The 26,871-nt window shown below is 26.3% G+C and overlaps 1 protein-coding gene across 1 annotated transcript in view; it reads right to left on the bottom strand.

The window, feature by feature from the left end:
* LOC142220948 (trophoblast glycoprotein) overlaps positions 1–26,871 on the bottom strand; it is a 425,290-nt gene that overhangs the window by 71,704 nt on the left and 326,715 nt on the right. Inside the window, exon 4 of the mRNA XM_075290386.1 lies at positions 14,479–14,523. The gene's annotated coding sequence lies outside the window, so the exon portion shown is untranslated. The remainder of the gene's footprint in view (positions 1–14,478; positions 14,524–26,871) is intronic.

Raw genomic sequence — 26,871 nt, 5'->3', positions numbered from 1 at the left:
AATTTTGTCAAAATTTTATTTCTAAAGAAAATTTTGTCAAAATTTTATTTATAGAAAATTTTTTCCAAATTTTATTTCCATAGAAAAATTTGTCATAATTTTATTGATATAGAAAATTTTGTCCAAATTTTATTTCTATAGAAAAATTTGTCAAAATTTTATTTCTATAGAAAATTTTGTAAAAATTTTATTTCTATAGAAAATTTTGTAAAAATTATATTTCTAAAGAAAATTTTGTCAAAACTTTACTTCTATAGAAAATTTTGCCAAAATTTCATTTCCGCAGGAAATTTTGTCATAATTTTATTGATATAGAAAATTTTGTCCAAATTTTATTTCTATAGAAAAATTTGTCAAAATGTTATTTCTATAGAAAATTTTGTAAACATTTTATTTTTATCGAAAATTTTGTCAAAAATTTATTTCTATAGAAAATTTCGTCAAATTTCTTTTTCTATAGAAAATTTCGGCAAAATTTTGTTTCTATAGAAAATTTTGTCAAAAATTTATTTCTATAAAAAATTTTGTAAAAATTTTATTTCTATAGAAAATTTTGTCAAAATTTTATTTCTAAAGAAAATTTTATCAAAATTTTATTTCTATAGAAAATTTAGCTAAAATTTCATTTCCGCAGGAAATTTTGTCATAATGTTATTGATATAGAAAATTTTGTCCAAATTTTATTTCTATAGAAAAATTTATCAAAATTTTATTTCTATAGAAAATTTCGTCAAAATTTTATTTCAATAGAAAATTTTGTAAAAATTTTATTTCTAAAGATAATTTTGTAAAAATTTTATTTCTATAGAAAATTTTGCCAAAATTTCATTTCCGCAGGAAATTTTGTCATAATTTTATTGATATAGAAAATTTTGTCCAAATTTTATTTCTATAGAAAATTTCGTCAAAATTTTATTTCTATAGAAAATTTTGTAAAAATTTTATTTCTATAGAAAATTTTGCCAAAATTTCATTTCCGCAGGAAATTTTGGCATAATTTTATTGATATAGAAAATTGTGTCCAAATTTTATTTCTATAGAAAAATTTATCAAAATTTTATTTCTATAGAAAATTTCGTCAAAATTTTATTTCTATAGAAAATTTCGTCAACATTCTATTTTTATCGAAAATTTTGTAAAAAAATTATTTCTATAGAAAATTTTGTCAAAGTTGTATTTCTATAGAAAATTTTATCAAAAATTTTATTTCTAAGAAAATTTGGTCACAATTTTATTTCTAAGAAAATTTGATCAAAATTTTATTTCTAAGAAAATTTGGTCAAAATTTTATTTCTATAGAAAATTTTGTCAAAATTTTATATTATGTTATTTTATTTGTATTTCTTTATTTTTTAATTTATGCTCATTTGACCCCCAGAGGAAAAAATTTCACACTGATTTACTTAAAAACGCACACAGTGTAATATTACATTCTACATGCCAAATTTGGTTAAAATCGGCTGAGATTTAGACAAAGCTCCCATATATATCAATAGCACGATGTTGATTCATATGCTGCCTCCCAAAATTTTGAAAATTTGCACAGAGAGTACATTTAATATTTTTGCAATTTGTGCCAAATTTGTTTAAAAGCGGCTCAGATTTAGACAAAGCCCCGCCTTGAAAACCGCCACTGCTATGTGGAAAAATCACTCAAATTTTCCTATACCTCAAATGACATACATGTTACCCACCGTTAGTGATTTATCGATTTTATATTGCATAAAAATGACTTTAGATTTTGATATTTTGTTCTACTAATAAGTCTAGAGATTTTGTAGAATTTAAAAAAAAAATGTCCAAATAGGTTCAGATTTAAATATCGCAGCAAAACAAGTGTAGCCAACAATGTGCTGAACATGTTCTTTTTGAATCCGAAAGTGGTGCAATATTAGCGCAGAAGCGATGAATTTTTACATGAGCTTATCATAGGATGGATGTCTACCGTTTCTACTGCCGATGCACTTCTTTAGTTGTGATCCGAATTCATTTTTATGGAGGTCTGAAACGTTTGACCTCAAATATTTTCAAATATTCGTATTTTCTCTAGAGTGGATTTAACATTTTATTCGACAAAATTTAAATAATTTGTATCATTTTAATAATTCTTATTCTGTTTTCAACCTATTAAAAAAAAAAAAAAAAAAAAAAAAAAAACACTTTAAAGTGCCAATTAAAAATATAAAAAACAATCAAGATATAAAAAACTGAATTAAAAGAATTTTATATGTAGTTAAAATAAAGAATATCTTTGGGAGGACATTTTTGGAAGTGCTTTTAAAATTGTGCCTTTAAAATAACTTAACATTTTTTCTGGGTATATGAAAAACAAATGCAAAATCCTTGTAAAAATTTTATCCCATATCATCTTCCTTTCAAATCTTAAAAAAAATCTTAAAATAAAATTGTGTACACCAGTACGTATAATTGATTTTATTTTTAAAGTTCCCCATAGCGTATAAGTAATTGTAATATGCCATGTAATATCCCATATAGATTAATTTTTTATCTTTATTATTTGTTTTGGAAAATTTCATTGCTATTTTATAGTTAGTTAGCTTATCAAGAACACTGAAATACCAAATCCTTGCACAAATCTAATCTCATTTTACTTTTCTTCTATTCGCAATTCTACTACACCCGATGAATTGAAAAACGAAAGAGAAACAAATTCTACTGATAATACCACTTGAATTGCATAGCTATTGAAATGTTGAAACTTATGAAAGAATTTCCCACATATATTCCAGGTATGTCAATAAATGTTGGCTTAATAAGTTCTCATCCTTTGTATGGTAGTCCTTTCGTTGTAGGCCCTTGTCCCTTCATAGGAGGAACCCTACATATATTTGGCAATTTTTCAATTCACCTTGATAGGATGACTCTCAATCGTACAGAGGCCGTTTCATACAGCCATAGAGAGTATGGTCAAAGTACAAAGTTTCCAAATTCCAATAAAATGGAAAATTCCAAAACTTGATTATCAAACAGAAGGCAATGTAAGCAAACAAATGCAATGAATGCGAATGCTTGAATGAAGGCTAAAGTTCTAATACACCTCTCTTTTCGTACCGAATATATATATGGATTGGCAATCAATCCATTTACTATTTCTCCCATACTATGGGCAAATTGCCTACACAGACACAGTCACACACACACAAGCAATGAGCTAGAAATTTGCAAGGTAAAGCAATTTTGTATATGGTCAAAAGGTTACAAATTTTGAGTTTAAGAGGGTAATAACGTTATGTTTAATACAGGACAGTAATATGTACAAATGTCTGCGTATTTGCTCTCACATATGGCTCAGTGCACTGATAAAAACATCAGTGCACTGATAAAAACAACAATAATTACTGCGTTTATTTTAATTTAACTTAATTTGCCATATTTATACCCTAAACCACATAGTGGTCAGGGTATAATAAGTTTGATCGGGCAAAAAATGTGCCTACCAGAAATATTGATTTTAGACCCCATAAAATATATATCGATCGACTCAGAATCACCTCCTGAGTCGATCTAGCGCTTGGTGTCCGTCCGTCCGTCTGTCCATGTATTTGGCAAAAAATGTGCCTACCAGAAATATTGATTTTAGACCCCATAAAATATATATCGATCGACTCAGAATCACCTCCTGAGTCGATCTAGCGCTTGGTGTCCGTCCGTCCGTCTGTCCATGTATTTGTTGTTCACAGGATTCCGGTCGCAATTATTAACCGATTTTGATGAAATTTGTTACAGGGAGGTTCTTGGGCACAAGGACAAACGCTATTGAATTTGGAAGAAATCGGATCAAATTTAGATATAGCTCCCATATATATGTATAGCCCGATTTCGACAAATGGGGTCACATTGCGCGTTTTTTCAAACGGATCGCCACCATCGCCCTTCAAGTCTGCAAAATTTTATCCAAATCGGTTCAGATTTAGATATAGCTCTCATATATATGTATCGCCCGATTTTCCCAAATTTGGCCACAAAACCTTTATTTATCAACCGATCTTACTCAAAGTTGGCAAAATATAATCTTCTATAGCACTAACTATATGTGCAAAAAATCATCGAAATCGGTTCAGATTTAGATATAGCTCCCATATATATGTACCGCCCGATTTTTCTAAATTTGGCCATAAAACCCTTATTTATCAATCGATCTTACCCAAATTTGGCTAAATGTAGTCTTCTATAGCACTAACTATATGTGCAAAAAATCATCGAAATCGGTTCAGATTTAGATATAGCTCCCATATATATGTATAGCCCGATTTTCCCAAATTTGGCCATAGAACCCTTATTTATTAACCGATCTTACTAAAAGTTGACTAGATCCAGTCCTCTGTAGTACTTACTATATGTGCAAAATTTCATCGAAATCGGTTCAAATTTAGATATAGCTCCCATATATGTATCGCCCGATTTTGAAAAATTCGCCCTTATAACCTTATGTTTGACCATACAAACCTCATTTCGTAACTGATCTTACTCAAATCTTGCACAAGGTAACCTTTTGTGGTATTAATCAAACCCGCAAAATATTATGCAAATTGGTTCAGATTTAGATATAGCTTCCATATATATGCATCGCTCGATTTTCCCAAATTTGGCCATAGTAATCTTATTTATTAACCAATGTTACTCAAATTTCAAATTTTGGTGTACTAGCCGATCGTACTTATACGTACTTGTAGCTCTTACATAAGAATATTGCTCGATTTTTACAAATTTGTATTTATTACCCACACTAATTTAACAATTTTCTCTTTTTTAATAATGGGCTCAATATTAGTGGCATACTAACTCCGTAGGCGCAATATCAACACAGCCAGTGTTGCTAGAAGTAGGGGAAATTCCCTATATGTAGAGTTTTTCTAATATTTAGCGTCTTGTAGGGACGTAGGGCCACAATGTAGGACATTTTCACTCAACACAATTTGTAATAATTTTTACATTTTGGTGGCTCTAGAGGAGGAAATTAGAAGACGGCAAGGCTTGATCTTTAACAATGTGTGGTAAACTTTATTCCTGTAGAAAATTTTGTGAACATTTTATTTCTATAGAATATTTTGTCAAGATTGTATTTCTATAGAAATTTTTTTCAAAATATTATTTCTATAAAAAATTTTCTCAAAATTTTATTTCTATAGAATTTATTGTCAAAATTTTATTTCTATAGAAAAATTAATTACAAAAATTTGTTTATAGAAACTTTTTCCACAATTTTATTTTTATAGAGATTTAACAAAAAAGATTACAAATTTGGGTAAAATTCTACCAACTGTGGCAACCGTGGTGGTAATACAAATTTATATTCTAAGTTATATACGTTGCATATTCATGTTTTAGGATAATAAAGTACTTAGAACCATTTTTGTTTTGTAAAATTTTTTAAATTGAACGAAAAATATAGTAGGGAAAATTGTTTGGGAATGTATAGGAAAGTAGGGAACTTTTTTTGTCCTTGTAGGGTAAGCCGAACATTTTCCCTGGCAACATTGACTATGAACTATAGTCAGATTGACACAAAGCACCCATAGACATGTACCCCTTAATTTTCTTAAATATGCAACTGCGGTTTATCTCCCAGACCTATATGTTACCCCACAAATGCTTATGATTACTAATTCTGTAATGGTGGTTTAGGGTATGATATAGTCGGCCCCGCCCGACTTTCTACTTTACTTACTTGTTTTTTATCAAAAATAATTTTTAAAATTATATATGAATTTTATAGAAACATATCCAAAGCCAGGAATATTCCCAAAATACCTTCAGAGTTAATGAAAATTATAATCGATTACAAAACTAAAAGTTTGGCTCTTTTTGTGGCACAATTAAAAATCAAAATCATTGAACCACCCATATCTCAGCCCCTGCTACCACCTTTCTCTGCGGTATTCAAATTTTGTATACGCCTGCAAAATATTCTCCTAACGAGATTAGAGAATACCTGAGAATGTGTATTTTTTGGGTGCGGAACATATTTGTATTGGTTATTTGACTGATTGCTTATGCCAAAATATTTAATGGCCATGGCCGAAAAACGATATGTGCTTGAATATCTGCATGGAGTAGATGGCTGACATTGAGATATTGAAGGTGCCACATATGCGGCAAAAGGTAACGTAACCCAGTAAAGAACGACAAATAAAATAAGAAACGAGGAAATTGAAAAAAATAGATTGCCATAATTTACAAAAATAAAATAATAAATAAAAATAAATAAATAACAATAAAATAAAAATAAATAACTAAACGATTGCCATAATTTACAGAAATAAGAAAAAACAAATAATTTTAATATAATTAATTAAACTTAAAAATTAAATAAATTTTAACTTTGATTTAAGATTCAAAAAATAAAAAATACAAAAATTTTCCACAGATTTTATCTCACTTCATCTTTCTCCAATCACAAAAATAAAATTTTGTACACAAGTACGTATAATTGATAATAATTGTTTTTTTTTTTAAAGTTCCACATAGCGTATAAGTAATTATAATATATATTGTAATATCCAAAATAGATTTTTTTATTTTAATTTTTCGTTTTAGGAAATTTAAAAATTAGTTTCATACCTTTTGTAGTTGCTTATCGAGAACATAGACATTCCAAGGCCTTGCACAAATTAGAAATTAGTAGAAAAAAATTTTCTACTGATAATACCATTTGAATTAACTACCCAGCAAACAAATTTAGAAGTTCTTCTTAAGGCACAACTTTAAAAGCACTTCCAAAAATGTCCTCCCAAAGATGTTCTTTATTTTAACTGCACAGGAAGTTCATTTGGGTAAATTTTTTATAATTCGCTTTTTTTCATATTTTTAATGGGAAATTTAAATTTTTATTATTTCAAATGGGTTAAAAACAGATTAAAAATTAATCAAATAGTGCAAGTTTTGGAAAATGCTAAATCCTTTCTACAAAAATTGCGAATTTTTAAAAATATTTGATGTCAAACGTTCCAGACAAGCATTATAATGCATTAAAAATCATAAAAAAATTTAAAAAATATTTATTCGTCAAAATATCACAAAATTTCTTTATTCACATCCAAATCACTGGACTCGCATCACACCTTAAGAAGTGATGCAATTTCAGTGCAACGTCTGTTGTAATGGTGGACATCCGTCCTATGACAAGCTCATGTTAAAATCATCGCTTCTGCGCCAATTTTGCACCACTAAGGGATCCAAAAAGAACATTTTCACTACTTTTTTGGCGGCGCTTTTTTTGATGGGTAAATAAGGGGAAAATTTATACACAATTGAATGTTTACTAAATTAAAAAAAAATTAAATTCAACAAAATCTTCTAAAGAAATAAAATTAAAAAAAAAATCGTATAGAAATAAAATGTTAACAAAATTATCTAAAAAAATTGTTTTTAAATTTCTATAGAAATAAAATTTTAACAACAATTTCTATAGAAAAAAAATTTGATAAAAATGTCTATGAAATAAAATTTTTATAAAACTGTCTATAAAATTAAATTTTGGTAAAATTGTCCACGGAAATAAAATTTTGACAAAATTTGCTAAAGTAACAAAATTTTAATAAGATTTTTTATGGAAATAAAATTTTGACAAAATTTTCTATAGAAATAAAATTTTGACAAAATTTTCTATAGAAATAAAATTTAGATAAAATTTTCAATAGAAATAAAATATTGATAATGTTTTCAGTTGAAATAAAATTTTGACAAAATTATCTATAACAATAAATTTAAAAAAATAATTTCTATAGAAATAAAATTTTAACAACAATTTCTATAGAAAAAAATTTTGATAAAATTGTTATAAAATTGTCTATCAAATTAAATTTTGGTAAAATTGTCTACGGAAATAAAATTTTGACAAAATTTGCTAAAGTAATAAAATTTTAATAAGATTTTTTATGGAAATAAAATTTTGACAAAATTTTCTATAGAAATAAAATTTTGACAACATTTTCTATGAAAATAAAATGTTGACAAAATTTTCTACAGAAATAAAATTTTGACAAAATTGTCTATAGAAATAAAATTTTCTATAGAAATAAAATTTTGACAAAATTTTCTATAGAAATATCGAAATAAAAGTTTGACAAAATTTTTACAGAAATAAAATTTTGACAAAATTTTCTATAGAAATAATATTTTGACAAAATTTTCTATAGAAATAAAATTTAGATAAAATTTCCTATGGAAATGACATTTTGATAAAATTCTCCATAGAAATAAATTTTTAACAAAATTTTCTATAGAAATAAAACTTTGACAAATTTTCTATAGTAAAAAAATTTTGATAAAACTTTCAATAGAAATAAAATTTTGACAAAATTTTCTATAGATATAAAATTTTGACAAAATTTTCGTTAGATATAAAGTTTTGACAATATTTACTATCGAAATAAAATTTTGGAAAAATTTTCTATAGAAATAAAATTTTGACAAAAGTTTCTATACAAATAAAATTTGGCAAAATTTTTTATAGAAGTAGAATCTTGACAAAATTTTCAATAGAAATAAAAATTTGATAAAATCATCTATAGAAATAAAATGTTGACAAAAATTTTGTATAGAAATAAAGTTTTGTGAAAATTTCTATACAAATAAAACTGTAAGAATTTTGATAAAAATTTGTATAAAAAACATTTTGCAAAATTTTCTATAAAAATATTTTTTTATAAAATTTCCTATAGAAATTAAATTTTGACAAAATTTTCTCTAGAAATAAAATGTTGACAAAATTTTGTATAACATAGAAATAAAATTTTGACAAAATTTTCTATAGAACTAAAATTTTGACAAAAATTTCTATAGAAATAAAATTTTGACAAAATTGTTCATAGAAATAAAATTTTTACAAAATTTTCAATAGAAATAAAATTTTGACAAAATTTTTTACCGAAATAAAATTTTGTCAAAATTTTCTATTGAAATAAAATGTTGACAAAATTTTCTAAAGAAATAAAATTTCCACATATTTTCTATAAAATGGACAAAATTTTATATAGAATTTTATATAGAAGTAAAATCTTGACAAAATTTTATATAGGAGTAAAATCTTGACAAATTTTTCTATAGAAATAAACTTTTGAAAACAAAATTTTCCAAAGAAATAAAAATTTCACAAAATTTTCTGTAGAAATAAAACTGTAATAAAATTTCGATAAAAATTTGTATAGAAATAAAATTGTGCAAAATTTTCTATGGAAATAAATTTTTAATAATTTTGACAAAATTTCTTATAGAAATAAAATTTTTACAAAATTTTCTATAGAAATAAAATTTTGACAAAAATTTCTATATAAATAAAATTTTGGCAAATTTTTCTTAAAAAAAATAAAAAATTTGAGCTATCTAGCATAAAATCTCTCTATAAATATAAAATTAGGATTATAAAAAATGTTCTTTCCATGTTTGCGACATATCAACAAAGATAGTAATGTAAGAATAAATGTGAGTGTAAAAGTCCCTGTTATAACAGATATTACAAAGCAAAAAATGTTTTCTTAAACTAAAACTTTAAAGCCAACATGCAAAATCCTCCAAATAAGTATTAGCCTATTTGTGAAGCATTTTTATTTTTTATCTAAAGATTTAATATATCAGTTAATTTATAGATGATATCTTTCAATCGAATTTGTTTTATTTACTTTAAGAGAAATTTGCTTTACTACAAAGACAAACCACTTTAACGGAAGGGCGCTAATTCCAAAGATTCGTGTCCTAATTTTGAAGAAAACAATTCCTAAAGCAAAGTTTATGAAATTTCTTTTTAATTAAAATTTTTTTATTTTAAAGAAATTTGCCCTTAATATTGTGAAAGATTGTTCCTGCCTAAAATAATAAGTTCGTATCTTAAAGAAGCCGTAACAATATCAATACCAAAATCCATAAACGAAGGACAAAATCTAGCGATCCCCTTAATTGTTTTGGAGAGATGACATTTTAAGCTTAATTTTTCAACAAAAAAAAAATTAAATTCGGAGAAGTTTAAATCATATTATTATTATTACATCTATCACTATTAATTATCGATTTCAATATACTTTTTATTCGCTCTTTCACTGTTTGCTGGGAGCAAATAGGCCTACCCATGTATCTGTGAAATTTGAGTTCACTATATATTTGGTGAGTATACAGTTGAGTAAATGAATAATTGTGTACGTGTGTAAGTGTGTGAGTTAGTGAATAATGCTCATTTATTATCGTTTGGTTTGAATTGCATCCCATTTAGCTTGAGTGCCGCAACAATCCAATACAGAAGATGATGACAAGAATACATGCAGGCACACACACAAATATATATTATATCACCTCATATACATATATGCGAGGGGGGCACAATACAAACATTCATTTTATCCATATTTATATACAGTTTAAATAATCGTAGTCAAGTCAAGATGTGGAGTACTATAATATTTATACTAAATTTGTTGTATATAAGGGTGGCGCATTAATTATTTTTCAATTTCATTTGCAAGCAAAGTTGAATAGGTTTAATAAGAGTTTTTTTTTTTTTTAATTTTAGTATTAGTATTATTGTTTTTTTTTTAATTTTAGTCGTAATTTTACCTTTCCTTTCATATTAGTTTGATTTTAAGTTAATTAAATAAAAATAAAATTAAAATAACTAAATTAACCAATCAAATGGAAATTAATATAATTAATTTTGATTGGGGTATATAACTTTGTCATTCCGTTTGTAACACATCGAAATATTGCACTAAGACCCCATAAAGTATATATATTCTGGATCGTGGTGAAATTCTGAGTCGATCTAAGCATGTCCGTCCGTCCGTCCGTCTGTTGAAATCACGCTAACTTCCGAACGAAACAAGCTATTGACTTGAAACTTGGCACAAGTAGTTGTTATTGATGTAGGTCGGATGGTATTGCAAATGGGCCATATCGGTCCACTTTTACGTATAGCCCCCATATAAACGGACCCCCCAAATTTGGCTTGCAGACCCTATAAGAAAAACAAATTTCATCCGATCCAGCTGAAATTTGGTACATGGTGTTGGCATATGGTCTCTAACAACTATGCAAAAATTGGTCCACATCGGTCAATAATTATATATAGCCCCCATATAAACCGATCCCCCGATTTGGCTTGCGGAGCCTCTAAGAGAGGCAAATTTCATCCGATCCGGTTGAAATATGGTACATGGTGTAAGTATATGGTCTCTAACAACTATGAAAAAATTGGTCCACATCGGTCAATAATTATATATATTACCCCCATATAAACTGATCCCCCGATTTGACTTGCGGAGCCTCTAAGAGAAGCCAATTTCATCCGATCCGGCTGAAATTTGGTACATGGTGTTGGTATATGGTCTCTAACAACCATGCAAAACTTGGTCGAAATCGGTCCATTATTATATATAGCCCCCCATATAAACCGATCCCCAGATTTGACCTCCGGAGCACCTTGGAAGAGCAAAATTCATCCGATTCCGTTGAAATTTGGTACGTGATGTTAGTATATGGTATCCAACAACTATGCAAAAATTGGTCCACATCGGTCAATAATTATATATAGCCCCCATATAAACCGATCCCCAGATTTGAATTGCGGACCTTAAAAGAGAAGCAAATTTCATGCGATCCGGCTGAAATTTAGTACATGGTGTAAGTATATGGTCTCTAATGACCATGCAAAACTTAGTCGAAATCGGTCCATAATTATATATAGCCCCCATATAAACCGATCCCCAGATTTGACCTCCGGTGCCTTTTGGAGAAGCAAAATTCATCCGATCTGGTTGAAATTTTGTACGTGGTGGTAGTATATGATAATTAACAACCATGCCAAAAGTGTTCCATATCAGTCCATAATCATATATAGCCCCCATATAAACTGATCCCGAGATTTGGTTTTGGAGACTCTTGGAGGAGCAAATTTCATCCGAGTCAGTTGAAATTCAATTGATTGACATTGTGCTAGTATATGGCCGTTAACAACCATGCCTAACTAGGTCCATATCGGTCTATAGTTATATATAGCCCTCAGATAAATCGATCCCTAATCACACAAAAATTGGTCCATATCAATAATTGTATATAGCTCCGATATAAGCGACCCCCATATTTCAATTCTGGCTCCCTACGTACCGTGCAAAAGTCCATATCGATTCGTAATTATTTGTAGACTTACATACCTTTTTGTCTAATATATACCACGTATGGACTAATACACAATTTAGAAAACGATTTAAGATACCACAACCCAAGTAATACCATTGTGGATGACAGTCTTTCGTAGAAGTTTCTACGCAATCCATGGTGAAGGGTACATAAGATTCGGCCTGGACGAACTTACGGCCGTTTATATTTGTTTTTATTTTTTTTTTATAAAACTATCTTCGTTTTATAAAAAAAATGTGATTAATTTAAATACATTTTATTTAGTTTATTTTTTTTATTTGTATTTAATTTACTTTGGTGTTATTTAAATCATGTTAATTTGGAAACACTAATTTGGAAATGGAAAAAATAATTTAATTCTCTATGTTTTATAATTTTCATATGATCCCTATTAATTATCAAGATCTAATTTATCTAGTTTCAACTTTATAGTTTTAGCTATAATTTAATGATTTAATTTTAATGTCCCAGCAAAAAATATCTTTCGAAAAAGTAGTTTCCCCAATTTGTAATTTACAAACCCTGCTCAATTGAACTTCCATGGAAGTGAAAAAGTCTAGAGGCACAGCTTGAAATCCCCGTGGGGCTGAAATTGTTAATTTTATTTTCATTATTTTATTTTACTTTTTTTTTTGATTTTCTATTCTATTTTGCGTTATTTAATGGTCCAACAGTTATCTGGCACACTTACACGAGATGGTTATGATTATCCAAGAACTCAACCAAAAAAGTCACCATAGGTAAAATCTTCAAATTTCTCTTTGGGAAACGTACTGGTTGAACCGATCTGCTTGGGAGAATATCTGCCATCAAACCCCCCTGAAATTCTATATATTATCAAGTAAGAAACTATTATATTTGATTCATGGTGGTGGGTATTTAAGATTCGGCCCGGCCCGGTATTAATTTATTTATGGTCCTAATGTCCCACTGAATTCGATATGACCCAATGTTACAATAATAGGAATATTTTACCCATCAGTCCTTTATATGTTATATTAACTTAGTCCTCTGAGTTCTTATTGCAGTACTTTGGATCTGCTCATGATGAGTTTTCATGTATGTGTGCATGTGTTTTTTTTTTTTTTTTTGGGAAAGGGATAGTCGACACTAACAATGACAGAGAGCCAATTGGCTTGATGCCACATTTTTAATGCAACAACGTAAAAGTAGTAGGTCACAGTGGGACTTTAGTATAAATAAAAAGTATACGAATATATTAAATTTTAAAAATAATTAAAAATTAAGAATAAATGAAAAATGCCAAAGTTATTATTTTTCCATTATCCTGTTACTTGAACAAAAAACATTTTGTTGGGTAGATGGAAAATCAAATTTAATTAAAGGTATTTCTCTCTCGCCTCTGTTGAAAGAAATTTATTTGATTTTTTTTCTCCCAATTAGGACTACTGTACATTTATATAGTTCTGCCATTGATTTCTTTGGTGGTAGTCATTGGCATCAGCTTGAGCTGATGTTAATTGCTTGCCATTTTTAAATGGCAACATGTGGCCATAGTCATTTGTTTGATAAGTTCCATGATGGAGAATTTTACTCATTTTTTGGGTGATCAAGCGATTCTATAATAAATCGTATTTTAAATAATGTCATTAATTGATGTTGATATTAAGGTGGGGATGGTAAATAAAACGAATTTAAGAAATTGTTTGCAATAAATAAAAGTTAATTTTTGCATTAGTTTACATTGGACATTTTTTTTTTCTGTGTATGATATTTTTGATAGGCATATTTCCATGCTGATCGAACTTATTATACTCTTATTTATAGTGGTATAAGATAAAAAAGAGCGACGAGAGATTGAGATTAAAAATAAGAGATATGTGAGATAGCGAAGATTAAAGAGAGATATGAAGAGAGAATAGATGCAAACGAATGCTACCAAATGTAATAGCACACAGAAGAGCTCGACTGATGGCGGTTTTTTTTTTGCCGAAAAACAGGAATAATCGACCGAATTCGAAGAGGAATGTTTTTCTTAAATTTGTAATTAAAAATGTCTGAAATGTGGTTCTTCAAGATTAGCATATTTTATTAAACAAAGGCATACAAAACAACAAGTCCTATTATATTTTTTTTAGAACTTACAGACATCTTTAGTATAAAAAAATTCAGTAGTATTATTTAATAAAAACAAAATTTAAAGGAGAACAATAACAAATCTTAGTTTAGTTTTCAATGGAAAGAAACATACAACAAACTTGATGGATATTCTTAAAAAGCCGTGTAAAAAATACATTGCAATTTAAATAGGTTAAATTTTTACCCCTTAAAGTTTCTTAAAAGTTAAAAAAAAAATATTATCATCTACCTTACCTAGTATCGATGTCAATACAAATTGGCCCCGTAAACACTGCTGATCTGAAAATAAAAGAATATAAAAAGAATTTTTGTTAAAAAAGGAACAATCTTTTTATTGCATCTCAGAGAAGCAATCAAGAGTAACAACTACAACAACAATAACAACATACACAAGAGAGTTGACCGAAAATGTTTTCTTGTATTGTGGACTCCTCTTTGCGTTATTGGCTATAAAAAAAAACAACTACAATACCTTTATGTAAGTTAAAAAGTAGTTTCTTTTTCAATCTTATGGACATTGATAAAATTCCATTTATTTGCTGTTTTCCGAAATTGACTGATGTCAAAGTGGTGAACATAAGGACATTAATGTGTTTCTGGGTGAAATTCAAGTAAAAAACAGAAAATGGCGGGATCAGAAAATACAAAAAACTCTACTCAACCCACTACTTGGGAGATGAAAAATATAAAAAAACGAGAAACACAGAGAGAGAGAGAGTGAGAGAGGGATTGAGAGATATCAAAAAGAGAGAAGCCTTTGGGCAACTAGCAAAAAGTCAAGGATGAGCGTTAAGGCGCTTAAACAACAAATGGGTGATGGCAAGCCTCCTCCTCCTACACTATCACCACCATCTTCACCACTAACGAAAGTTACAATAACAACAACAATGCTACAGGTAAGTGAACATGAAAACAAACATTAAAAGTTGCTCAGAGAAATGCAACACAAGAAAAAGCCAATAAAATCCGCCAAGATAAAGTACAAACAAAAACAACAAAAGGAAAGAAAACTTAATATTCACTATTCTCCATAAAAAAAACACCAACAAAATTAAATTCATTTACATTTAAAGCGCATTTTATTCATGGGAAATCCTTTTTATCCTCCTCTTAGCTCCTTCGGCTACTGTTACAACAACAGCGCACTACTTCCTATGTACTACACTGGAGGGCATATGCTCTAGAAAATGAAGGTAAAGATTTCCCAAGAAACAAAAAACGAAACAAAATGAAATCCTATCTCCTCCATGAGGTCAAACAGATGACGGTCGTTGTACTCGGTATTCGGGAATAATAAAAAGAGACACATTTTGTTGCAACGACTTTGTTAAAGTGAGTGTGATTTACATCATTTCACAGAATGTCCACGATTTGTTATTCACCATCAGTGATGGCTTAACTGAAGATGGGTGACGTATAAAAAAAAAAATTACAGCGAAAAATACTAATTCCATGGAGGGGAGTAGGGTAGAAAAAAATGGGAAATTATGAAAATCGTACTGAAAAATCAATGATATGGAACATCAAGAGAGATTACTTTTGTTTGTCTTAGCGCTCCTTTTAAAAAATATAAAAATAGAAGAATTATTTTGGCAAAGAGTTACGTAATCACGGTTGCCACAAAATTGTCTGTAGAAATAAAATTTTGACAACATTTTCTTGAGAAATAAAATTTTGACAAAATTGTCTATAGAAACAAAATTTTGACAAAATTTTCTATAGAAATAAAATTTTGACAAAATTTTCGTTAGAAGTTAAATTTTGACAAAAATTGCTATAGAAAAAAATTTTTGACACATTTTGACAAAATTTTCTGTAGAAATAAAATTTTGACAACATTTCTATAGAAGTAAAATTTTCTATAGAAATAAAATTTTGACAAAATTTCTATAGAAGTAAAATTTTCAATAGAAATAAAATTTTGACAAAATTTTCTATAGAAATAAAATTTTTGACAAAATTTTCTATAGAAATAAAATTTTGACAAAATTTTCTATAGAAATAAAATTTTGACAAAATTTTCGTTAGAAGTTAAATTTTGACAAAAATTGCTATAGAAAAAAATTTTTGACACATTTTGACAAAATTTTCTGTAGAAATAAAATTTTGACAACATTTCTATAGAAGTAAAATTTTCTATAGAAATAAAATTTTGACAAAATTTCTATAGAAGTAAAATTTTCTATAGAAATAAAATTTTGAGAAAATTTTCTATAGAAGTAAAATTTTGATAACATTTTCTATAGAAATAAAATTTTGACAAAATTTTCTTTAGAAGTTAAATTTTGACATAATTTTATATAGAAAAAATTTTTGACAAAATTTTCTATAGAAATAAAATTTTGACAAAATTTTCTATAGAAATAAAGTTTTCTATAACAATAAAATTTTGATAAAATTTTCTATAGAAATAAAATTTTGACAAAATTTTCTTTAGAAATAAAATTTTGACAAAATTTTCTATAGAAATAAAATTTTGACAAAATTTTCTATAGAAATAAAATTTTCAGAAAATTTTCTTTAGAAGTTAAAGTTTGACAAAATTTTCTATAGAAATAAATTTTTGACAAAATTTCTATAGAAATCAAATTTTCTATAGCAACGGAATTTTGACAAAATTTTCTATAGAAATAAAAAATGAACCAAATTTTCTATAGAAATAAAATTTTGACAAATTTTTCTATAGAATTAAAATTTTGACAAAACTAAAAGTTTGACAAAATTTTCTATAGAAACAAATTTTGAGAAAATTTTCTATAGAAATAAAATTCTGACAAAGTTTTCTATAGAAATAAAATTTTGAGAAAATTTTCTGTAGAAATAAAATTTTGACAAAATTTTCTATAGAAGTAAAATTTTGACAAAATTTTCTATAGAAATAACATTTTGACAAAATTTTCTTTAGAAGTTAAATTTTGACATAATTTTCTATAGAAAAATTTTTTTTTTGACAAAGTTTTCTATAGAAATAAAATTTTGACAAAATTTTCTATAGAAATAAAATTTTTACAAAATTTTCTATAGAAAAAAAATTTGACAAAATTTTCTATAGAAATAAAATTTTGACAAAATTTTCTATAGAAATAAAGTTTTAACAAAATTTTCTATAAAAATAAAATTTTGATAAAATTTTCTATAGAAATAAAATTTTGACAAAATTTTCTATAGAAACAAAATTTTGACAAAATTTTCTATAGAAATAAAAGTTTAACAAAATTTTCTATAGAAATAAAATTTTCACAACATTTTCTTTAGAAGTTAAAGTTTGACAAAATTTTCTATAGAAATAAATTTTTGACAAAATTTCTATAGAAATCAAATTTTCTATAGCAACGGAGTTTTGACAAAATTTTCTATAGAAATAAAATTTTGACAAAATTTTCTATAGAAATAAAATTTTGACAAAATTTCTATAGAAATAAAATGTTGACAAAACTAAAAGTTTGACAAAATTTTCTATAGAAACTAATTTTGAGAAAATTTTCTATAGAAATAAAATTTTTACAAAATTTTCTATAGAAAAAAAAAATTGACAAAATTTTCTATAGAAATAAAATTTTGACAAAATTTCTATAGAAATAAATTTCAGTTAGATATGAGCTTTGCAAGGAGAAAGTCTATTACTTTGTAAAATATAATATCTCGCTGAAGATGATCACCGAAGGTGTATCGAAATATCCGAAATAGCAATATTTCAATAATAAAACAATGAAAAACAATTACAACGGCATTTTTCATTTATCATGACCTCGAGCCAAACGAAAAATCCCAATAATTATAAAATTCCAAAGGTAAACTAAAAAACTAGAAATAAAATTTTGATAAAATTTTATATAGAAATAAAATTTTGACAAAATTTTCTATAGAAATAAAAGTTTGACAATATATACTATAGAAATAAAATTTTGACAAAATTTGCTATAGAAATAAAATTTTCACAAAATTTTCTATGGAAATAAAATATTGATAAAATTTTCTATAGAAATAAAATGTTGACAAAATTTTCTATAGAAATAAAATTTTGAGAAAGTTTTCTATAGAAATAAAATTTTGACAAAGTTTTCTATAGAAATACATATTTGACTAAATTTTCAATAGAAATAAAATGTTCACAACATTTTCTGTAGAAATAAAATTTTGAGAATGTTTTCTATAGAAATAAAATTTTGACAAAGTTTTCTATAGAGATACATTTTTGAAAAAATTTTCTATAGAAATAACATTTTCACAACATTTTCTATAGAAATAAAATTTTGACAAAATTGTCTATAGAAATAAAAAAACATAGAAATAAGAGAAATAAAAAAACATTGTTTATTTAAGTTATCTAAGTATTTTATTATTGGTTATCAAAATGCCACTACTGTAATTATAAGAATTACTAATTATTATAAACACAATAACAAAATAAAATAAACTAAATAAAAAAAATTGTTTCCAAAAAATACAAGCCAATTTTCGCATTAGTTGACAATGGGCTCATTTCCATGCTGATCGTACATTTTTGATAGGCACATTTCCATGCAGATCGAACTTATTATACTCTTATTTATAGTGGTATAGGATAACAAACAAGAACGACGAGAGATTGAGATAAAAAATATGATGTGAGTTTTCGAAGATTAAAGAGAGAAATGAAGAGAGAATAGATGCAAAAAAATGCTACCAAATGTAGTAACACATAGCAGAGCTCGAAGAAGTGAGGTTTTTTGGATGAAAAATAGCAATAATCGATCGTAGCCGAAGGCGAATGTTTTTCTTAAATTTGTAATTAAAAATGTTTGAAATGATGTACTTCAAGATTAGCATACAAAGCAAAAAGTCTTATATTTTTTCCAGAACTTACAGACGTTTTAGTATAAAAAATTCAGCAGTTTGGTATAATATAATAATAAAAAAATTGTACATATTTTCTATGCGAACTGGATGATCTTTGTTTCGAAGAAAGACGTCCCGTTGCACTAAGCAATTGTTCGCTGGTCCAGCTTGTCGATGGAGACCTTAAATATTTTATTGCCACTGCTCTTAAATGTTGAAATGCGTTACCAATATTCAAATGCGTTACCTTTATATAGAATAGTAGGTGAGTAATATATGAATCCATTTAATTCTCTAATACTGTTTTTTACTCTTCTCAATTTTCTAACGCAGTCATGTTTTTCCCATATGGAGGACTTTGAGTATTTATTTTATTTGTACTGGATGTTTTGGCTGGGACAAATTCGGTATTGCGTCAACTCGATATAGTTTATCGGCCTTTTGACGACGAATGCCGATTATCGATTCTTCGGTCGAGCTTACTACACATATTAAGAATATGCGATATGAGGTGTTGAGAACAGAAAATAGATTATAAGATGAGAGAATTAATCCAGCTGTAATAACTCACAGCTGTTTCATATAGTTCTAGTTAAGTGTATAGACACAAATTCTGATTAAACCATCCCCCTTTTTGATGTTGACTCGATGCACATGCACTTCACAAGATTTGTGTAGGCAATATCTCTTTCTATAGGACAATTTTTAGCTACGCAAGATTGCATTTTTTTCTCTTCATGTTTTTTTTTTTTGAAAGTTGAGTTGTCAAAATCTAAGAGCCATGACAAAAATGTGTTGCCTCGCACAATGTCCACTCCGTGTTGTAATTCCATAAACATCATCCACCCATCTACTCACAATACAGAATTTTTTCGTATGCTCATCTTTTCTATAGCAAGCTAGAAAAAAGGGGGCCATAAAAGTGCAAAGTGCAAAAAAAAATTTAAAGAAATTCCGTAAGCTACATTCAAATATGGAAAAAAAAATCTAGAGGAAAAAAAACAGGAATCGTTAGTGCTTCAGCAACACTTTGCATTAATTTTCATTTTTCACTCGAACACGGTGATTCCTGCATAAAATGCAAAGCTATGGAACAGCTTGCCTCTGACATGGACTACAAGAAAAGCAAAAGCTAAAGGATTTCTTGTTGTTGTTGTTGTATGCTATCTCCAGCTAGTCAGTGAGTCATAGTGCAACAGTGTAAAATATAGCGGATTTTAGTATGGTAGGCATGCTTCAGATATATGTATCTCTCTCTCCCTCTCTTTCTCTCTCTTCATGTAACATCAACATTTTGAAATTGTCATCACAGCTCATTCATTAAAAAAAAGCGACAGAAATCTTGTGGACTCTTCGCATTGATGTGCCAGGAAATACAGATTTAAAATGGGTGGGTGGGTGGTGGGAGAAATATAAACTCGCCAATATCACGAAATGGATGCAGTGCAACATCACTTTGGTGGTTTGAGAAAAAAAAAACGTGTGTTATAAATGCGTGTTAAAGAAACAAAGATTGACATCGGATTGACATTGGTTAAGTTGGACAATGCTATTATTTCAACGTACAGCAAAGTGCCTTTAGTAGGCGAGTAGGCAGTAAAAAGTATTCATGTTGATTAAAACTGAAAGTTTTAATACGCGAATGCATGTTTTTGCTTGTCTTTTGCAAAATTAATTGGAAAATTTTAAACCATGTTTTTGTAATGGATAAAATTTAAAGGCAACTGTTGTTTCCTCAAACTCGACCTATATACATACGAAGAGATTTTTAAATTTATGGGGAAATTTAAGATTTATGTTCATACTTAATTCATTACAATGTGCAAGATAATTGTGCCTTAAATGTATTCTTACTCCTATCCCCCGCTTCTTTGGCTCGGAATCAATACAAAAATCATAAATATAAAAACAAAATCTTTGGAAAGGGGCATGCTTTTTTTCAGTGCATGTATATGTATGTTTGTATGTTTTATAGTGAAATTTCCATATGTCTTAGTTTTGAAACAAAATTATTATTTTTGATCGAACCTGAAATTTAGGAAATTTACATATTTATTTAATATATTTAATATATAAATATAACATATTTTGGATAATGACAGCAAAACCTTTTATTATCTTATTCACATTTCATTAGCTTATTTTATTTCTATAGACCTTTTATTAGCTTATTTCATTACTATAGAAAATTTTGTCAAAACTTTATTTCTATAGAAAATTTTGTCAAAATTTTATTTCTATAGAAAATTTTGTCAACATTTTATTTCTATAGAAAATTTTGTTAAAATTTTATTTTTATAAAAAATTTTGTCAAAATTTTATTTCTATAGAAAATTTTGTTAAAATTTTATTTCTATCGAAAATATTGTCAGAATTGTATTTCTATAGAAAATGTTGTCATATTTTTTTCAAAATTTTATTTCTATAGAACATTTTGTCAAACTTTTTATAGAAAATTTTGTCAAAATTTTATTTCTCTAGAAAATTTTGTCAAAACTTTATTTCTATAGAAAATTTTGTCTAAATTTTATTTCCATAGAAAATTTCGTCAAAATTTTATTTCTATAAAAAATTTTGTCAAAATTTTATTTCTATAGAAAATTTCGTCAAAATTTTAATTCTATAGAAAATGTTGTCTAAATTTTATTCCTATACAAAATTTTTTCAACATTTTATTTCTATAGAAAATATTGTCAAAATTGTATTTCTATAGAAAATTTTGTCATATTTTTTTCAAAATTTTATTTCTATAGAAAATTTTGTCAAAATTTTATTTCCATAGAAAATTTTGTCCATATTTTATTCTATAGGAAACTTTGTCAAAATTTTATTTCCATAGAAAATTTTGTCAAAATTGTATTTCTATAGAAAATTTTGTTAAAATTTTATTTCTATAGAAATTTTTGTCAAAATTTTATTTCTACAGAAAATTTTGTCAAAATTTTATTTCTACAGAAAATTTTGTCAAAATTTTAAAAATTGTGGAAAATTACCGATTTGACGAAAATGGACCAAAATCAAGCAAATTCCATTTGGTTCGACCATCGGACCAAATTTAAAATTTTTAAAAATTTTTCGGACCAATTTTGGTCCGATCGAACAAAATGCTAACCCTGGTCTTAATTCCCAAATAGCAAACAGCTAAATAAATGCAACAAATTTTCATTGTATTAACTCACTCTCTTTTTCATATCAATGATCTCTTTATTACGCTCAAAATTTGTTTCTCAATGCTGATATACAAAAGCCAAACACAACACACTACGTACACACACCACAACAAACCAAACCCAGCTACTCTCAAACTAACACAACAAACGCAGCAACGTCAATATTTTTAGACAAAAAAAATGCTATTTTTCTCCATTAATACTTCATTCATTTCGAAAAAATAAAGCTATTCGCCATATCTGCAGAAAATTACCTTTCATTTGATATCACGAAAAACCCTCCCATGCGCCCATAATATGTACCAAAAAATACTTTTTAATTTGACGAAAATTTTATTTCTCTAGACTAACTTCATGCAAGAGCAAAGGAATTTAAATTTCCAAGCCAATACGTTAGTATGGCTGAAGGACAACAAATAACGGTGCTTGAATCGTATAATCCTCTCATAAAGCAGGCCTTTAATTATTGAATAATTTCAATAAAATTGCTTAGAATATTTGTAAAGCAATTGGTATTGATATGAGAAAATAAAATTCCACCAACACATATCAATATTATGTCAATCTATATTTCATTAACATGTAGTTAAAGTTTTAAAGAAACAAAAATTGACAGGAAAATGGCATCGATCCATTTGGACAAGGCTAATATTTTTAGCCGACAGCAAACTCTAAAAAACGATAGTCAGACAGTGAAAGGCAATTAAAATTGATGGTTTTATTTCAAAACAAAAAATCAAATTTAATTGCCTAGATTGTAGTGATTTTTTTTGAGATAGAAGTTTGGTTTCCTTTAACTGTCAGTTATCAAAAAGTAAATTGAATATACTTTGGATATTGTTTGACAGTTAAATAAGTTTCTAATAGACATTTAAAAGTTGCTCTAACAGAACTGTATGAAAATAGGACTTATTGAAAAAAAAAATAGATTAAAAAAAATTATTTAGCAAAATTTAATTTGTATAGAAATCTTATTTCTGTTAAAGATTTTGTCAAGATTTTATTTCTATAGATAATTTTGACAAAATTTTATTTCTGTAGAAAATTTTATTTGTTTAGAACAGTTTGTCAATTTTATTTCTTTTGTCAAAATTGTATTTCCATAGAAAATTTTGTTAACATTTTATTTCCATAGAAAATTTTGAGAAAATTTCATTTTTATAGATTTTTTTTGTCAAAATTTTATTTCTATAGAATATTTTGTGAAAATTTTTATTTCTATAGAAAATTGTGTCACAATTTTATTTCTATAGAAAATTTTGTCAAAATTTTATTTCTATAGAATAATTTTATGAAAATTATGTCAAAATTTTTTTCTATAGAAAATGTTATCAAAATATTATTTGTCATTCCATTTGTAACACATCGAAATATCGATTTCCGACTATATAAAGTATATATATATTCCTGATCATGGAGAAATTCTAAGACGATATAAGCATGTCCGTCTGTCTGTCTGTTGTAATCACGCGCTATCGCTATCAATAATGGCGCTATCGTCCTGAAATTTTGTCTAGAAACTGTATTTTCTATCCGATTTGCTTCAAGTTGAAAATCTAGAGGTATTTTAAGACCACAAATTGGTGTGTCGAAAAAGGGGGTATCGGTTCATGTTTTGGTATAGCTCCCATATAGACCGATCTCCAGATTTTACTTCTTGGGCTTCTAGAATCCGTAGTTTTTACCCAATTTGCCTGAAATTGGAAATTTAGAAGTATTCTAGGAAAATAAAGAGATGAGCCGGAAATGGTGAGTACCGGTCCATGTATTGATATAGCCCCCATATAGACCGATCTCCCGATTTTAATTAGTTTTTATCCAATTCGCCTGAAATTGGAAATCTAGAGGTATTCTAGAACCACAAAGAGGTGTACCGAATATATCGTGTATCGGTACAGTTTTTGATATAACCCCCTTATAAACCGGCCCTCCGAATTGGGGTCTACATTCCAGAACTACAATTATATGTGCTGAATACTGTGTGCATCCTTCCATGTTTTGGTATAGCCCCCATTATACCGAACTCCCGATTTAACTCCTAGGGTTTCTAGAAATTGTAGTTTTTATTCGATTTGCCACAAATTCTGGCATTTTAGATCCATAACAAAGTGTATATGATTTAGTTTTATCGGTCCATTTGGTAAGGCCTCCATAGAGACCGATTTCACTTATTGAAACTGAATGCAAAATTTCCAGATTTTACTTCTCGTAATCATATAAATAATTGGGATGAAAATCTACAGACTTTAGATCAAATCAAGGCGTTATTTCATAATTTTATTGCACACTTACAAGAGATGTTTATGATTCCTCTAAAACTCAAACAAAAAATGGGTCTTATAAATTCAGGATCTGATTTAGTCTTCATAGGTAAAATCTTTACATTTATCTATGGGAAGCGTACTGGTTGAACTGATCTGCTTGGGAAAATATCGGTCATCAAACCCCCCTGAAATTTTCAAAGGAAACTATTATATTTGATTCATGATGGTGGGTATTTAAGATTCGGCCCTGCCGAACTTACTACTGTATATACTTGTTATAGAAAATTTTGTCAAAATTTCGTTTGTAAAGAAAAATTTGTATTTGTAAATTTTGTATAGAAAATTTTGTCAAATTTATTTTTAGAAAATTTTTTCAACATTTTATTTCTATAGAAAATTTTGTTTCTATATTTTATTTCTATAGAAAAATTTTATGAAAATGTTATTTCTATTGAAAATTGTGTCTCAATTTTTTTTTATAAAAATTTATGTCAAAATTTTGTTTCTATATTTTAATTCTATAGAAAAATTGTATGAAAATTTTATTTCTATTGAAAATTTTGTCACAATTTTTTTTATAAAAATTTATGTCAAAATTTTATTTCTATAGAAAATTTTGTCAAAACTTTATTTCTATTGCAAATTTTCTCAAAATTTTAATACCATAAAAAATTTTGTCAAAATTTTATTTCTATAGAAATTTTGTCAAAATTTTAGTTCTATAGATTTTTTTTTTTAAATTTTATTTGTATTGAAAATTTTGTTAAAATTTTATTTGTATTGAAAATTTTGTTAAAATTTTATTTCTATAGAAAATTTTGTCAAAATTTAATTTCTATAGAAAATTTTGTCAAAATTTTATTTCTATAAGAAATTTTGCCAAAATTTTATTTCTATAGAAAATTTTGCCAAAATTTTATTTCTATTGCAAATTTTCTCAAAATTTTAATACCATGAAAAATTTGGTCAAAATTTTATTTCTATAGAAAATTTTGTCAAAATTTTATTTCTATAGATTTTTTTTTCATAATTTTATTTCTATCGAAAATTTTGTCAAAATTTTATTTCTATAGAAAATTTTGTCAAAATTTTATTTCTATAGAAAATTTTGTCAAAATTTTATTTCTATAGAAAATTTTGTCAAAATTTTATTTCTATAGAAAATTTTGTCAAAATTTTATTTCTATAAGAAATTTTGTCAAAATTTTATTTCTATAGAAAATTTTGTCAAAATTTTATTTCTATAGGAAATTTTGTCAAAATTTTATTTCTATCGAAAATTTTGTCAAAATTTTATTTCTATAGAAAATTTTGTCAAAATTTTATTTCTATAGAAAATTTTGTCAAAATTTTCTTTCTATAGAAAATTTTGTCAAAATTTTATTTCTAAAGAAAATTTTGTCAAAATTTTATTTCTATAGAAAATTTTGTCAAATTTTTATTTCTATAGAAAATTTTGTCAAAATTTTATTTCTATAGAAAATTTTGTCAAATTTTTATTTCTATAGAAAATTTTGTCAAAATTTTATTTCTATAGAAAATTTTGTCAAAATTTTATTTCTATAGAAAATTTTGTCAAAATTTTATTTCTATAGAAAATTTTGTCAAAATTTTTTTTATAAAAATTTATGTCAAAATTTTGTTTCTATATTTTATTTCTATAGAAAAATTTTATGAAAATTTTATTTCTATTGAAAATTTAGTCACAATTTTTTTTATAAAAATTTATGTCAAAATTTTATTTCTATAGAAAATTTTGTCAAAACTTTATTTCTATAGGAAATTTTTTCAAAATTTTATTTCTATCGAAAATTTTGTCAAAATTTTATTTCTATAGAAAATTTTGCCAAAATTTTATTTCTATAGAAAACTTAGTCAAAATTTTATTTCTGTAGAAAATTTTATCAAAATTGTATTTCTATACAAAATTTTATCAATTTTTTTTATACAATAATTTTATGAAAATTTTATATCTATTGAGAATTTTATTTCTATAGAATGTTATGTCTATAAAAAATTGTATTTCCATAAAATTTTCGTAAAATTTTATTTCTATAGAAAATTTTGTTAAAATTTTATTTCTATAGAAAATTTTGAACTTTGTATTTCTATAGAATGTGATGTCTACAGAAAATTGTGTCAAAATTTTATTTCTATAGAAAATTTTGTTAACATTTTATTTCTGTAGAAAATTTTGTCTAAATTTTATTTCTATAGAAAATTTTTGCAAAATTTTATTTCTATAGAAAAATTTATCAAAATTTCATTCCTATAATAAATTTTTTCAACATTTTATTTCTATAGAAAATTTTGTCAACATTTCATTTCTATAATAAATTTTGTCAAAATTTTATTTCTATAGAAAATTTTGTCAA

The sequence above is a fragment of the Haematobia irritans genome, chromosome 1 (assembly GCF_050003625.1).
Source record: "Haematobia irritans isolate KBUSLIRL chromosome 1, ASM5000362v1, whole genome shotgun sequence".
In the NCBI taxonomy this organism is placed as follows: Eukaryota; Metazoa; Arthropoda; class Insecta; order Diptera; family Muscidae; genus Haematobia; species Haematobia irritans.
The sequence above is the reverse complement of the archived record's forward strand: the minus strand, read 5'-3'. Positions and strand labels throughout refer to the sequence as shown.